Raw genomic sequence first — 14,649 nt, 5'->3', positions numbered from 1 at the left:
TCCCGTGGCTTTCTCCCAGACGATGGCATAAATTCCTTCAGAAAAAGTATTTGCTTGCTGAAGGCACATAATGATGCGTTTTTCTCTAGTCATCAACTGAATTATTTTATTTGAATATGTCTCATCTTGTGTTTCACCAATTTTTTCAAAGCCTTCATAATCAGATGATTCGCATGTGTTGCTCTCACAGTCTTTACAGTGGTAGACTGTCACCTTTGTTTTGCTAGAGGAAGAGCCGTGTGTCCCCTCAGCGCGGTTGTCACTAGGCACGGCAATATCTAAATAATAAAACAAAGAAAAATTCATTTCTACGAGTTTTCTTTTAGTGTTAGAGAATAGGATGAGTTTTGGTGGACAAACGCAGTCATGGCTTAGGAGACATTGCCTGCCAATGGGCAATTTTTATACTGTGTTGGGCCCAGTCCCCAAAATAATTTTTGGGTAGAAAGATTATATAATTCCCCCACTGCTGCCACTGGAATTTTAACTAGGAAGCTGTCAGCTTGGGAAGTGAGTTGAAAGACATTTCTCTTGTTGAGCTAAGAGGTCCTCTGCCCAGACAGGCTCAGATGAATCATCCATTCTTATTTTCTTTCCTTCCAAAACTCCTTGGCACAATTCTATAGGGTATATCTCCAGCAGACATCCAGATCCCAGGACAAATGAAGTTCACAGCTGAGCTGCCAGACTACTTACAGCTGTATGCAGCGTCCCAGGTTACTGCCATTGAGTCAGTTCAGTATTCCTGCCGGCAACAGTTTTACAGCCAAGCCAAAATGCACCAGCAGCCTGGCTGGAGTATGCTGGTGCTGGGTGCTGAGAGGTGACAAAGGGGTTTTACTCATTCAGACTGTCCTGGTAAAGAGCCAGTCCTTTGAGGACTCAGCTCTGAAAAGTTACCCTTCCCAAGTTAGGTCATTGTGACAGGTCGAATGGATCAACCTTCACCTTCTTAATTTCTTGTCTCACCTTAGCGGTTTTGTGGTCTTAGTTTTAACTGGAGACAACTGAGCTTTCTAATAACATTTCAAAAGTTTTTAGCTACAAAGACACAGTGAAAAACAATGAGATCAAACAAGGAGACTCACTTGGACAGGGAGCTGCAATGGTCAGAAGCAGGAAACATAACTTTGCGAAGCAGGGAGGGTCCATCAGGCTGCCCTGGGTGCACAGCTCCAGCAGTGTTGGATGTTCTCCTAGACCCTCCACGATCCCAGAGCAGGCTCATCAGGCTTGTCTCTCAATCATCTCCCTGTTTGGACATTAAATATAGTGTTTAGCATCCATTATTCCATTATCTTTCTTACTATCTTTCTACAGTCAAAAAGAAAACAACTTCCAGGCCAAGTATGTAAAGCTCCTTCTAGCCAAGATAGAATCATAGAATCATTAGGTTGGAAGAGACCTCTAAGATCATCAAGTCGAACCATCTACCTAGTACAACAATGCCCACTAAACCATGTCCTGAAGCGTTACATCAACACGTTTTTTGAACACCTCCAGGGATGGTGACTCAACCACTTCCCTAGGCAGTCTGTTACAAAAATTGACCATTCTTTCAGCAAAGAAATGTTAATATATTATTGATATTTAATATTCAGGCAGCTGGAATACAAAGAAATGCTCATGCTGCTCAGCTGCTGCTGCACTCTGAGATGGCCTTTGCAAATGCCAGACTCGCACCCCTTTCCATCTCTGGGTCACTCACCGCAGTAGAAGACACATGGTCTTTCTGCAGTGAAAGGGAAATTCCTCCTGAGCCTGCTGGGCGGGAGGATCCATACCCAGGCCCTCCAGGCTCCTCAAGGCAGTAGCCTTGCACACATCGCTCGGTAGTACATGGAACAAATAATGTCTTGACTTGCCATCACTTCCAGAACACACAAAAAATCAGGCAAGGAAGATGTTTTGTGCTGAATGTGTGTTTTGTTTGACTTAAGATGAAATATTTGTTGTCAAATTCAATTTTATTTTTAATTGAGAAGACCTGATGGGAAATATCTGTTCAAATTAAATGAACAAACAAAAACTTAGTATTTCTTTTCAAAAAATATCTTGGATTTAGTCAGAAATTCATCCTCAATCATTTAAATGAAACTACCATGAATTTGTGAAATGTTTTAGTAAAACACCAGTTTCACTTTCCAAAGGAGAAAAAAAATCACCTAACTTTCCTCACTAGCCTAGCTCTGGAAAACACAAACTGCTTTTCCCCTAGGAGCTTTTCATTAGAAGCTTTCATTAAAAAACTTTTTTTTGGTTACTGAGAAGTACCTTGAGGAATTTTCCAAATTAATTATGCGTTAATTCTTAATTATGCATTAACTCTTCAGCAGAAGTTAGTAATTAGTTCTCTCTCATATTCTGTGCTAGTCTAGAGCTGCTGAGAGTCCCATCCCAATTCCCAGAAACCAATGAGACAGGAGGAACATGACCCACAAAACGAGCCTTTTCCAGCTGCCGACAGGCGCAGGAGGCCATCTTTGAGACCGCCCACAAAATTTCCTGTGGAATAAAATCTGGGGCCCCTTTGCAGTGCCCCAAGCCCTCCACACCCCCGCACAGGACCCAAGCCCAGGAGATACCGGACCGAGCCGAAGTCCTGGTGCTGCTCCTTGCGCACTCACAAAGATGTGATCCATCCACTTCCACTTCACACCACACGAGGGACCAACTCTCCCATTTTATGCACAGTGCTCCTCGTCTTTACAATCCTACAAAAATTTCTTCTTAGCCCACCAACCATTAACAACACTCAGAGTGTCAAACAAGCTCAGCATCTTTTCTCTTCCTCTTTCCATGCATCTAAAAAGTAATTTCTATCTTTTTGATTTTGGGCCTTTTTTTTTTTAAAGCAAACAGATCAATCAGTACCATTTCACACACACTCACCTTATCCTGTTTCCTGCTTTGCAAAGCACCAATAAACAACGCCCATTCCCCCCCTCCCCTGTGGATGAGCAGAGTGTCAAGGGACTGTCAGCAACCTTAGAATCATTGGATCATAGAAATCATTGAATCATTAGGTTGGAAAAGACCCTGAGGATCATGAGTCCAACCATTAACCGAACACTGACAAGTCCACCACTAAACCATGTCCCTAAATGACACATCTACATGTCTTTTAAATACCTCAAGAGTATAATACCTCCTTGTCTTCCTCGTTTGCCAGCCTGATACAATCCCCACAGACCAACTGCAGCACATCTGGCAGAGTTATTTGCCCAGAGGTTAAGGACAATAAGTGGGTTTTCCTTCCAGTAGTTTTGAGCCTTTGTTCATTCTGTCTTCTCTTTTATGGTCTTGTCTCATCCTTGCCCTTCCTCTCATTCTGCTCAAAGGACATCTCCCTTCTTCTCTCTGGTGACATTCCTTCCTACTCCCTCTCTTCTCTTTCAAAAGCCAGAACACTGTCCACCAAATCTCTGCCCCCTCCCGCTGCTATGTCTTACAATCCTCTTTTTTGGCAGGTTTCTGAGAGTCTTCAGATGTCTTGGCCACCTCCTGCCATCAGTTTTGAACTTACGTTATCAATAAAACACTCAAATCTAAAATGAAACACACTTTGTAGATAGAAAATATTTTTCAAGTTTTTTGCGTGCTTGCTTTTCCTTTCAAGGCAATGCAAACCTTCACTTCTCAAGGTACTGAAGCTGTCTACACAGCTGTAACGAGTCAATGCCAGACCCTAAAAGTGGATTAGCTGCAAGCAGTACAGATGAGTAAAGTAACAACCATGAAGATCTGGATTTCCTTCACCAAATGCCAGTCATTCACACCCAGCTGATGAGCTTCTCCCCAGGTCAGACCTGACACCAGGAACAAGCCAACCTGGGATCACTGGCAGGAGGAAGTGGATTTAATAAGAAACAGAAAGTTGTAAAGCCCTAACAAGGTCTTTCAGTTTTGTTTTTTATAGGATTTATTTGAGTAAAAATCAGTACCTGAAACTCTCCTGCTTTTCCTTCTCCTGTAACTTGACAGCAAACATAACACAATAAACAACTCCTGTTTACCAAGACAAGAAAGGAAGTCAGTCGTTAACACAATAGCATCATTTCAACCAGAGGAAAGGCCCTCTCTCAAAGTCAAAAGCTAACAACCTGGAATATTCTGGTTAGACGCCTGCGTTTTCCTACTCCGGCACAAGCTAAACCAGCTCACTGCCTTTCCCGTGTGCATCCTCAGGCTTACCAACCTCTGCCTCCAACATGGCTCAGCTGAGGCTGCCAGGTGGCAGCTGAGGGTCCCCCATGGTGACAAGCGCAGAGCTGCGGCAGTGGGTCACCCAATGTCCCGGCCACAGGAGATGGCACCCAGGGTGCGCTTCCCTCTCCAACCGACTGTGAAGTGCAGTCGTGGACCCAGAAGATCCCGTGCTATTCTCCAACTGTAAACTCGGCATTTCCCTGCCCCTTCTCTCTCTTCCAGCTGCATACCCTGGGGGTCTGCAGCTTTATGAGTATATGGCTTATGTGGTCAGGCAGAACCATCTTAGTGGAATAATGCAATACATTTTCAGAAAAGATTTACCTAGTACCCTAAGCATCCTATGGAGAGGACCTAAGTTTCAAACAATTTGAAGAAAATAATACTATTGAAGGAAGTGAGGAAGGAACAAAACAAAAACCAAAGAACTTCAGAAGATCCTACAGATTTTAGTTTCTGCTCTAAGCTCTTTCCTGGAAAAGGAGGAGAAGTGATATAAGAGCTAATTTTTTTATTACTTTCACTTTGTTGATCTGTTGAATGCCACTCTCAACGAGCATTTACAAACAAAAAAGTTAAACAAAATCATAGGAAGAGATAAGCTATTTCCAGAGGAAACCTGTGAGTGCATTGTGTTTACACAGTTCTAACAAGCCAGTGCAGAAAGCAATGAGCAGGACACTGCTTGAGGTGAGAAATCTCTGCAAAAATCCTGAGAGTAAATTACACGGCTTCACAGCAACCGATCTTAAAAAAATTTTCCACAGTAACGGTTAGAAAACACTGCTAACATTTTCTTTTCTGCTTGCAGCACATCAAGGCAAGTAGGGTTTAATTTCTTTTATTTTAAAACCAATATCTTTACTGAGTGATGCTTTCAGTTTCGTTCTGAACCTAGAGCCACCAGGGTCCCCATAGGTCCCTTTTGGGAGTGGAGCCTTAGCCTCAGTGAGAACAATGCACAATCAGCTCCAGCCTGAGTGACAGCTTCTCACTGAAAAAGAGTAGAGTTGCAAAGATCTGTGCTGCAGCCCTTCTGGCAAATTATCCTTTGTTTGTGAATATAACAGGATAACAATTTTAGAAAAGGAGACATTAGCAAAACATGCTAAGGAGCTACAAGAAAAAAAAAAAAAAGAAAGCTTAACTGGATGTAGGAAAAATTCTTTGGGAATTACAGGAAGATGACAATGCTCTAAAAGTTTTATTCTATTCCTTCTGCAGTCACTCACACTTTTATAAAAGTGCACCACTTGATGAGGGTGTTGGGTTTTCACATTCACACAAGCAATTTAAAAGCAGTGCAGAACTGCATGAAAGCTGACAGTCAGGGCTGTAAAAAGTGGTGTTACTTATTTAGCCAGATCACGCACACAAGGAATACACATTCTTCTTTACGGAGAAAATGAGAAACTTGCAAATCATTTCCCTTCTGCCTGCTTAAAAAGAGGAAACAGCAACAATTTGTAAAAGACTGTCTGTAAGACAGACCCCCTTAAAGAAGACGACAGCATGAGTACCTCAAACGTTTGGATCCGAGGAAGCCTTTGTGCCTCTTTCCTTCCCTCCTCCATGCACCCGAGAAGCCTTTCCCGCTGCCAGTTCATTCAGCTCCTCTTCCAGAGCCCTGCGCAGGAGATGCAGAAGCCACGCCGATCCCTGAGAAAAAGGCACAGCACCGGCTTCTCCCTTCTTCAAAAAGCAACTGGATTTTCACTTTCTCTTCCCCTGGAGCATAGGGCAGCAGCACCACACAGCAATGCAAACAAGTTAAGTCCACACTGTTGCATGGGACTCTGCAGCTGGAAAGCATGGAGGAAAAAAATCACACACCCCTAGAAAACCTCCCTGGAACCTCCTTATTGGTCCCTGGGTAGTAAATCTGTCTCTCTATGTATTGCAGCGGTGATGTTAATGGAATGGGTTTGAGATCCGCTCCTGGATCTGCTACTAACTTGCCATGCAAGGTCCCAGCGCAGGAGAGCCTGCAGCACTGAGCTGAGCTCAGCTTATTCCCTGGCAGGCATTGAAAGACACCCGGCTGAAACATGCCTGCTTCAGCAGGACTGCCGCTGTTCGACTGAATTTGTGCCCGTCACTTAACCTGGCATGAGCAGTTGGGAGAATCTGCACAATCCTTAGTAAATCAAAGAAACTTCTCTAATTCCAAGACTCTTTGCAAGTCAGGTAAAATACTGCCCATCAGCCTTGGCAAAGCACCCTGTGATTAATGCTACAGGTATTCATTTTTCTATGGGCCACTTTTACATTTGCTCTTTAATAGAGAAAATGTTATTTATTAGCTCTGACCATGGAATGAAGGCTTCCTGGACCTGTTCTGCAGTATTTCACACATCCTGTTGTCTGCTGTGCTTCAGCTTACCTTCTCTGCAGGGACTAATAGGGCTGGTGGGAGACTTCTTTAAACAGTGCCTTATTTCCCTCATCTTGTACCCTTCCTTCAGGTGGGGCCTGTGCTGGCCTGGAAGGATCAGCTCCAGCTTGTATATAAGGCTTCTAGATGTCTGGAGAAGTTAAACGTTAGCATGAGCAAGTCAAGAGGTGTATGCATTGGTTTCCAGGAATGAAAAACACAGTGATGCAGCCACTCTCTCAGTAGGTCCCAGGACTGCAATTTTTTCATTACAGTCTATCACCTTGGATCTCAGAATAGTCTGTTTAACAGTGACTTCACATTGAGCTGATGTTAAAAGCAAATGTTTCTGCTATTCACACATATTGAAAGAAAACAGGATTTAAAAAACACCATCTGAAGCTAGCCACAGCTATTTGTTGCCTGTCCTCCTATTCATGGTTGTTGTCATTGTTTTTTATAAATGCTGGAAAATATCTGTATGCTCAGCAGGGAGTACCCTACTGCCAATGACAATGAGGGTGAGGAAAGGGAACATTCTCTACCCTACACTGCCTGCTTAGAGGCTGCAGCTGGAGCACATCCTCCAGTAATCAGGCTCAGGGAAAAGCAAAGGAAGGTCCAGTTGACTGGAGCTCAGCACAGATACTACACAACAGCATCCTCAAAGCAGCATTACCATGGCAGCTGCAAGATTTCCTTTCCAGGTTCCCTTCCACCTACCTGCTCCCAAATTTCAGGACAAGTACCCAGACTTCATCTCCTCTGATTCATTTTCATAGTTTTCTTCTATCAGGCATGTGTCTGCCTGACCTTTCACATTTTGTGCATGCATAGGCTTGATTCAGGTTTTCCATAAAGCCTTTCCCTTTCCTAAATGACAAGCATTTACACCAAGCTTGTTCATGATGCTTTACACTGTGTGCCAAAACATTTTAAAGATGGGAGATAGTGTGAGTTCATAGGTGGGATTTATTTGAGGGAATAAAGAAGGATTTCAGTATTCAAATTGCTCAGAGGTGGATGGCTAAATATATCATTGAATATGGAATAGACTTATTCAAAAGTTCTTAGTAGACCAGTAAATAAGATTTGCTGTGTATTGGAAAAGTGGAAAGACACTGACTGCAGATATAATCCCTATGCTTCTGCTGCCAAAGTCTTTCTAAAGAGAAATAAGGAGAAATATGGCAGTGTCCTCCACAGTTAACTCCAGGAGGGGATACAGTTGTTTTACCCCTGTAGGCTTCAAACAATTTTCTATTCAGGTTTACATTCACTCTTCTGAGGAACTGTATCATAAACGGTAGAAAAGGAGGGAAGAGGATAATACACTTGTGCATAAAGACTCTCCATCCAGCATCTTTTAAATTGTGCACAACCAAGTACTCCAATGCAGTATAAAGACCCGAGAAGATTTATCCGTGGTTAACATTGAAGCAAGCATTTTGAGAACTAACCATGAACCAAGAGATTTTTCTTGATGTAACCAGCAAGGGTTGAGAAGTGCTTTGCCTTCCATCAGCTTTGTTGGGAGGCCTAAGTTTGTGCATCCTTCTGCACCAGTAGCTTGCCAACTGGTTCAAACAAATACACAATAACAGAGCATAAGAAAAAAACATAATTAACCATTCTAAAAGAGTCAATTTTCCAGGCAGAACTTAAGGTCTTGCAGTAAATACCATAGGATGCATAGACAGTACTGAAGAACTTTCAGTGCACACAAAATATCCACCTGCTGTCATATTGCTTGTCCTGGAAGGTGGGATTTTCCCTGTGGCAAATCAGTTTTTGTCTCAAATACACAGTGAAAGTCAAAGAAGTGGTGTGACATTCAGGGTACGTGACAGAATTGACAGCGCAGGAGGAGAACCCCATAGAGCTGGCTTGGGAATTGATAGTCTAAACCTGCTGCTGGGTCGGTGTAGGTGGCTGAAGATGAAAGAGCTGCACAGTACTGAAAGGTTGAGGTGGGTTGACCCTGCCTAGATGCCAGGTGCCCACCAAAGCCACTCTGTTACTCCCCTCCTCAGCTGGATGGGGGAAGAGAAAATATAACAAAAGGCTCATGGGTCAAGATAAGGACAGGGAGATGACTCAACAATTAACGTCACAGGGAAAACAGACTTGACTTAGGGGAGTTAGTTTCATTTATTACCAATCAAACCAGAGTAGGAAAATTAGAAATAAAACCAAATCTTAAAAACACTTCCCCCCACCCCTCCCCTTCTTCCCAGGCTTAACTTCACTCATGATTTTTTTTACCGTCTTCCCTCCGGACAGGGCAGGGGGACAGGGAATGGGGGTTGGGGTCAGTTCATCACACATTGTCTCAGCCGCTCCTTCCTCCTCGGGCGGAGGACTCCTCACACTCTTCCCTCGCTCCAGCGTTGGGTCCCTCCCGCAGGAGACAGTCCCCCATGACTTCTCCAGCATGAATCATTCCCATGGGCTAAGGTTCTTCACGAACTGCTCCAACATGGGTCCCCCATGGGGTCACAAGTCCTGCCAGCAGACCTGCTGCAGTGTGAGCTCCTCTCCATGGGTCCACAGGTCCTGCTAGGAGCCTGCTCCAGCATGGGGTTCCCACGGGGCCAAAGCCTCCTTCAGGTATCCATCTGCTCCAGCGTGGGGTCCTCCACAGGCTGTATGTGCATATCTGCTCCACAGTTAGCTTCCATGGGCTGCAGGGGGACAGCCTGCCCCACCATGGTCTTCACCACAGGCTGCAGGTAAATCTCTGCTCCAGCACGTGGAGCTCCTCTACCCCCTCCTTCTTCACTGACCTTGGTGTCTGCAGAGTCATTTCTCTCTCGTGTTCTCACTCCTCTCTTCAGCTGCAGGTGTGCAGGGTTTCGCCCCCCCCTTCTTAAATGTGTTGTCACAGAGGCACTACCACTGTTGCTGATGGGCTTGGCCTTGGCCAGCAGCAGGTCTGTCTTGGACCCAGCTGGTATTAGCTCTACTGGACACAGAGTAAGCTTCTAGCAACTCCTCACAGAAGCCACCGCTGTAACCCCCTCCCCGCTACTAAAACCTTGCTATACAAACCCAATACACAGGTAAACAGCACCTCTGAATAGATAAAATGTGGGAAGCCTTATCTCAAAACCAGGGGAGAGTCAGGAGACAGACCAGAATGCCATCCACAACTAAGAATTAGCTGCAGAAAGAGTCATTCTTGTCTCAATGCCCATGTAAACAAACCTGGACAAAAAGAGGAAAGGCTTTTATGTTCACTTTCATAATGAATAGTCAAATAATCACGTCTTTGTTCTTTCTAATTCTGGAATACAGAAAAGTGCTTTAATTTCTGCACTTGCTTCCTGCAAGAAATGCTTTCTGTCAAAGTAATTTCTGAGAACACAAGACCGGTAGGCGGAAAGTGCCTGGAGCAAGGCTCACTCCAAGGCAATGGCAGAGGCTGCTCTGCTCTACATCCTAGTGCTCCTGGCATAGCCAGGAGAGACAGTGAAATTTCCTCCTTGCCCCTCCAAAATGGGGCTAAGCATCTGCTCTGCTCAGTCCATGGTCAGAACACATCTATACGGGAAAGGCTCCAGAATTTACCACGGGTGGGATTGCATGTGCACACATTATGGGGTATGGTTAGAGCTCTCTTAAGACCCCTGGCAGCGGACATCTAATGCTCACTGACTGCTGCTGGCAGGGTTGAGTTGCTCAGCTTATCTTGAGCTGACCCATCACACATTGCACCTTTCCCTGCCACCTGTAACAACCTGGAATTCTCCATTGAAAAATTACTTGCCACTGTAGAAGAAAAACAAGTCTGACAGGTCAGCCTTCAAGTCAATCATTTACAGAAACCAAAAGTAGGCCTGTGGAGGATGTTTACCCTGAGTACATAGCACCAGATGTACTCTGACAGGCAAATAAGGGAGAAAACACCTCATGTCATCTTTTTCTAACAACGCCTCGACACAGTGGGCAGAACTGTGACAGTGCTATGAGTCTGAGCTCTGGCTATTGCCACACACAGCCTCAGTCCCACGTACCACAGCACACAGCATCTCCATTGGAAGACAACGTCCCTTTTGCCTGCCCCCCAAATCCATACCTACCCTCTTTCTCTGGTATATCATCGGTTGATCCCGTTTCCAGGTTCCAAGTGGTCTCAAAGGACAACCAGAACAAGGGAAGGAAAAATGCATTACAGCTCCCTACATCTGAGCTGAATTCCCGTATGTTTCAAGAACAGGTTTTCAGCCACATGCACTATTGCACGCCACTGCCCATCTCAGATATGACCTTATGGAAACCAGAAGATGAGTGCATGTGCCAGTGCTGAGTGGAGAGCACTTTGGAGCTTTCTCAATCCTTTGGTTGCTCCAAACAAGAGCAGTCCTTCAGCATCCCTCAGTTACGAGGCACTTAGGATGAACCCTTTAACTCACTAGGCAAGAATCAGTGGGTTGTTTTGGGGGGTTTTAGGGAAACAGTAATGTTTACTTCCAAACTCCCCATCTTTGCCAAATGGACCACTGAGAAAAACAGTTGGCCAGCACTGTTTCAACGTGTTTTAACGCATAACACGAATAGCACAAGGCTACAATTTGTAGCTAAGGAACATAGTAGCAAAGATGCACATTGAGGGTTTTTGCACCTCAGGAGGATTGAATGGTTTGGGGAATTGCTAATAGGACTAAACTCTTCACTCAAATCCAGCCCGTCTAAATAGCAGCTGTGTTCTAGTGCAAGCTGTGAGTGCAAGAGATATCAATATTCTGAGAATCTGACTCAAAATTTTAATTTTTCTTTTGCCTTATTTTTCACAGAAGGTATTTTCCAAGTACAAAGATTTGGTAATATCCGGGCACACAAGAGCTGCTTTAGATTAGCTTCTTCCTAAGAGTCACAGTATTGAGTTTGCCTGGCCCTGTTTTCATGTGGTTTTGCATTTTCATTTTCAGTCTGCCCTGTTAGTGATACCCAGTTCCTGAAACGCCTGCTTTCTACAACCATGAGACAGAAATCTGGGGGAAACATATGCTGCCTAACCTAAAATTTCCAGGAACAGGCAAAGAACTTCAGTATCCAAGATCTGTTTTGAGAAGTTTATATAGATAGAGCTTGCACTGTATCTTTTCACTATAAATTAAATACCTGATAAATAGAAAAAAAAAAGTATTAATTTATGAAGTAGTATTAATTTATGTCTTCAGTGAAGGAATATCCCCTTCTCTTACTCACTCAGAAATATGCTTTAGGAATTTATTGTTCTTTGTGGGCTGCAGAACCTTCTTGTCTTGCATTACTTGACAAGAGACCTGAAAATAAGGTCACAAACAATATGCCACATACTTGCTAAACCATTTGTAAAACCTCTTGAGTACCTGTAACAGCTGACCATCAGCCTACTCCTGCACATGCACCAATTTCTACTCCACAGAGACATAAGCTGTTTCCCTTGACTTGGCTGTTCCTTTTGGCACACACAATGACCTTTTCTGGTCCCTCATGATCACCATGCAGCGCACAACCACCCTATGCAGCGTGACCTGCAGCTGGTCACAAACAGCAGTCTCAACTCCACCATGCTACATGCTTTGGCTATGCCTCAGAAGAGTAACGTCTCCTCCCAGTCCACAGTCCACTGTTTCGCTCAAGCTGGTGTTTGTACTTCGTCCCTATTTTCATCACATGACCAAAACAAGTTGATTGTCCAGACACGTTGATTGAGTTTTGTGCTCTGAGAAGAAAGCAGGATTCCTGGAAGGATTTATGAGCCTGGCCTTCCCGGAGCACCACGTGCTGAGCCCTTGTAGTTGAAGAGGTGGACGATGAGGCTAGGGAGACACAATTTCAGGATTTTATTTAGCTGACATCATACATAAATGATCAGTCTTCAGTTTAATCACGGTGCTGCAAAACAACCACTGCCCCTTAGGTGAATCTGTGGACGACTTTCACAGTCACAGTTCAGCACTGCAGCTTCTGTGTTAGAAAAATACTCCAATGCTGTGACAGTTGTCTACCATTACATGCTCAAGTTCCAGGCTCAAGGCATTAAATCAGAGCCATTCCCTTTAAAAAAAACCCCAAACAACCAAATCCCCTGTCTTTTTCTGGCAGGCACACTGGCCCTGCTTCAGACCACATGTAATAACCACGTGCATAAAGTTGAATTAATGTCTCTCTTCAGTACATTCTCACATCTACTCCCTCCTCTGCCTAATCTTAGCTTCAGTCCAGGCTGCCACCTTCGTTCCAAAATTCCTAGATGCTTTGGCTTAGGCTTTTCTACTTACTTCCCCCCACCTCTTCAGGTCAAAAGACTGCTTCATCAAGACACCAGAAATAAAAGGAGCATGACCCAGAAGGCAGGCGGCAGAAAATGTACCTTCTGCAAGTGGATGCTGAAAAATTACGAATGTTTTAGGGCAGCCAGCAGCATCCCATCGATACATAAAGCACACAGCCTCCCGCAGCTCCCTCCAGCCAGGGATTCCCACTGTGTGGCAGATGCAGTACCCAGGGTTTCTGACTGATAAATGAACATCTAACCCTTGCCTGAGGTTTCCTTTAAGGTAACATCTTGGTATATATGATGCTCATATATATACCTTACTGGTGACACAAATTTAAGTTTTAATGGATTATTCCCACCCCCCCAAGAAAGCCTTGGTTTAACATCTTAAAGAACCCAGTGGCATATTGAGATATACAGTGGGCTGTAAAACACCTCCTCAGCTGAAATGTTGATCTTCTATTAAATGCTTTGACTGCCAGCACTCTGACTTCATTATTAACAACAAAATGATTCACCTTGTCTTGCATTAGCTAATCGTCTTAGGACTTTTAAAACTATGTCCTCCAAGCAGCCTGTAAATGGAGACACACAAGTTCCTCCAAAATAAATTTAAAGAAATTTGGTATTTTCCTGACCATCTTGTTCTAAAACATAGGTATATTTAGAGGGAGCTTAATGCCCTTTAAGATAAGCACTACCTGCTTGCAGATTTGCCCCATGGCCAGCAAGTCTGCCGGGACTTACGCACTGGAGTCCAAAGAAGCTGCCTTGTTTCTTTTCAGTGCATTCAGATGGACTCACAGATAGACAGAGAGACAGCCTGCCCCGGCCAGTGACCGTGGGCACATTGGCCAAACGCACACATCAGCCCCAGCACCTTGCCCTAGAGGCAAATCACAAAACCCCACAGTCCAAGGCCAGAAATGGAACTGGTAAAATGCCTTTCTCATGGCTCTGCTGCCAGGCAGCACAATCATATTGGACTGCTGATGACAGAGCCACGTGCCACAGCAGGGTTACAGCTCAGCCCACGGCAGCTCTGACTCGCTGGGACAAGGAGTGCTCCAGAAAAACCCAAGGAATTTTCTCTCCCTCTGCCCCTGCCCAGGTCATTTTTCTTCTCAATATTTGCTTTCTGTTGCAACACAAGTGCTTAGCTGACACTAACACAGTTTACTTACAAGTTAATGGCTGCAGTGGAGATTGCAGGTTGGGTTGTTGGCACAGGGTCTGGGCGCAGGGAAGGTGAGCTCTCCCCTCATGCCAAGGACCACCATCGGGTATTGCCGCAGAAGCTGTAAGCGTCTCAGCCATCCAGACTCACCCTGTCACGAGCCCGAAGGCCGCGCCCCTGCCCACTCAGTTCAAGGTGGTTATTTTCGTGCCATCTTGTTCCTGCTCATGAGCGTGTGACTTCCACGAGCCCACTCTTTCTTTACCTACCAAGAGGAAAATTTAATCTCTTTGCTTTTTCCTATAGCCTACGACAGCTCGACAGCCTTATTTGAGTACTTCTTGGAAAAGTCACTACTGAAGAATATTTGCGACAAGCCCCATCCTCCTTCGTCCACTTATTGTATTCTGAACTGTATAGAAAAGGTTTAAGTGCATGTGTTGCTCTCTTTGCTTTACCACTACCCCACAACTGGATGTGATACACGCAGCCAAAATAAAGTTGAAACCCAGCTAACTGACACGAGGAGGGATCTAAATGCAAGTGTATAGCTGCCACAAGCTGTACCAGCTCATAAGAACTGCTGATATGGCGATGGCGTACAAAAGCAGCTGAGCTATC

This window comes from Leptosomus discolor, chromosome 15 (assembly GCF_034619465.1).
Source record: "Leptosomus discolor isolate bLepDis1 chromosome 15, bLepDis1.hap2, whole genome shotgun sequence".
NCBI classification, from domain to species: Eukaryota; Metazoa; Chordata; class Aves; order Leptosomiformes; family Leptosomidae; genus Leptosomus; species Leptosomus discolor.
Note: the sequence above shows the minus strand (reverse complement) of the source record.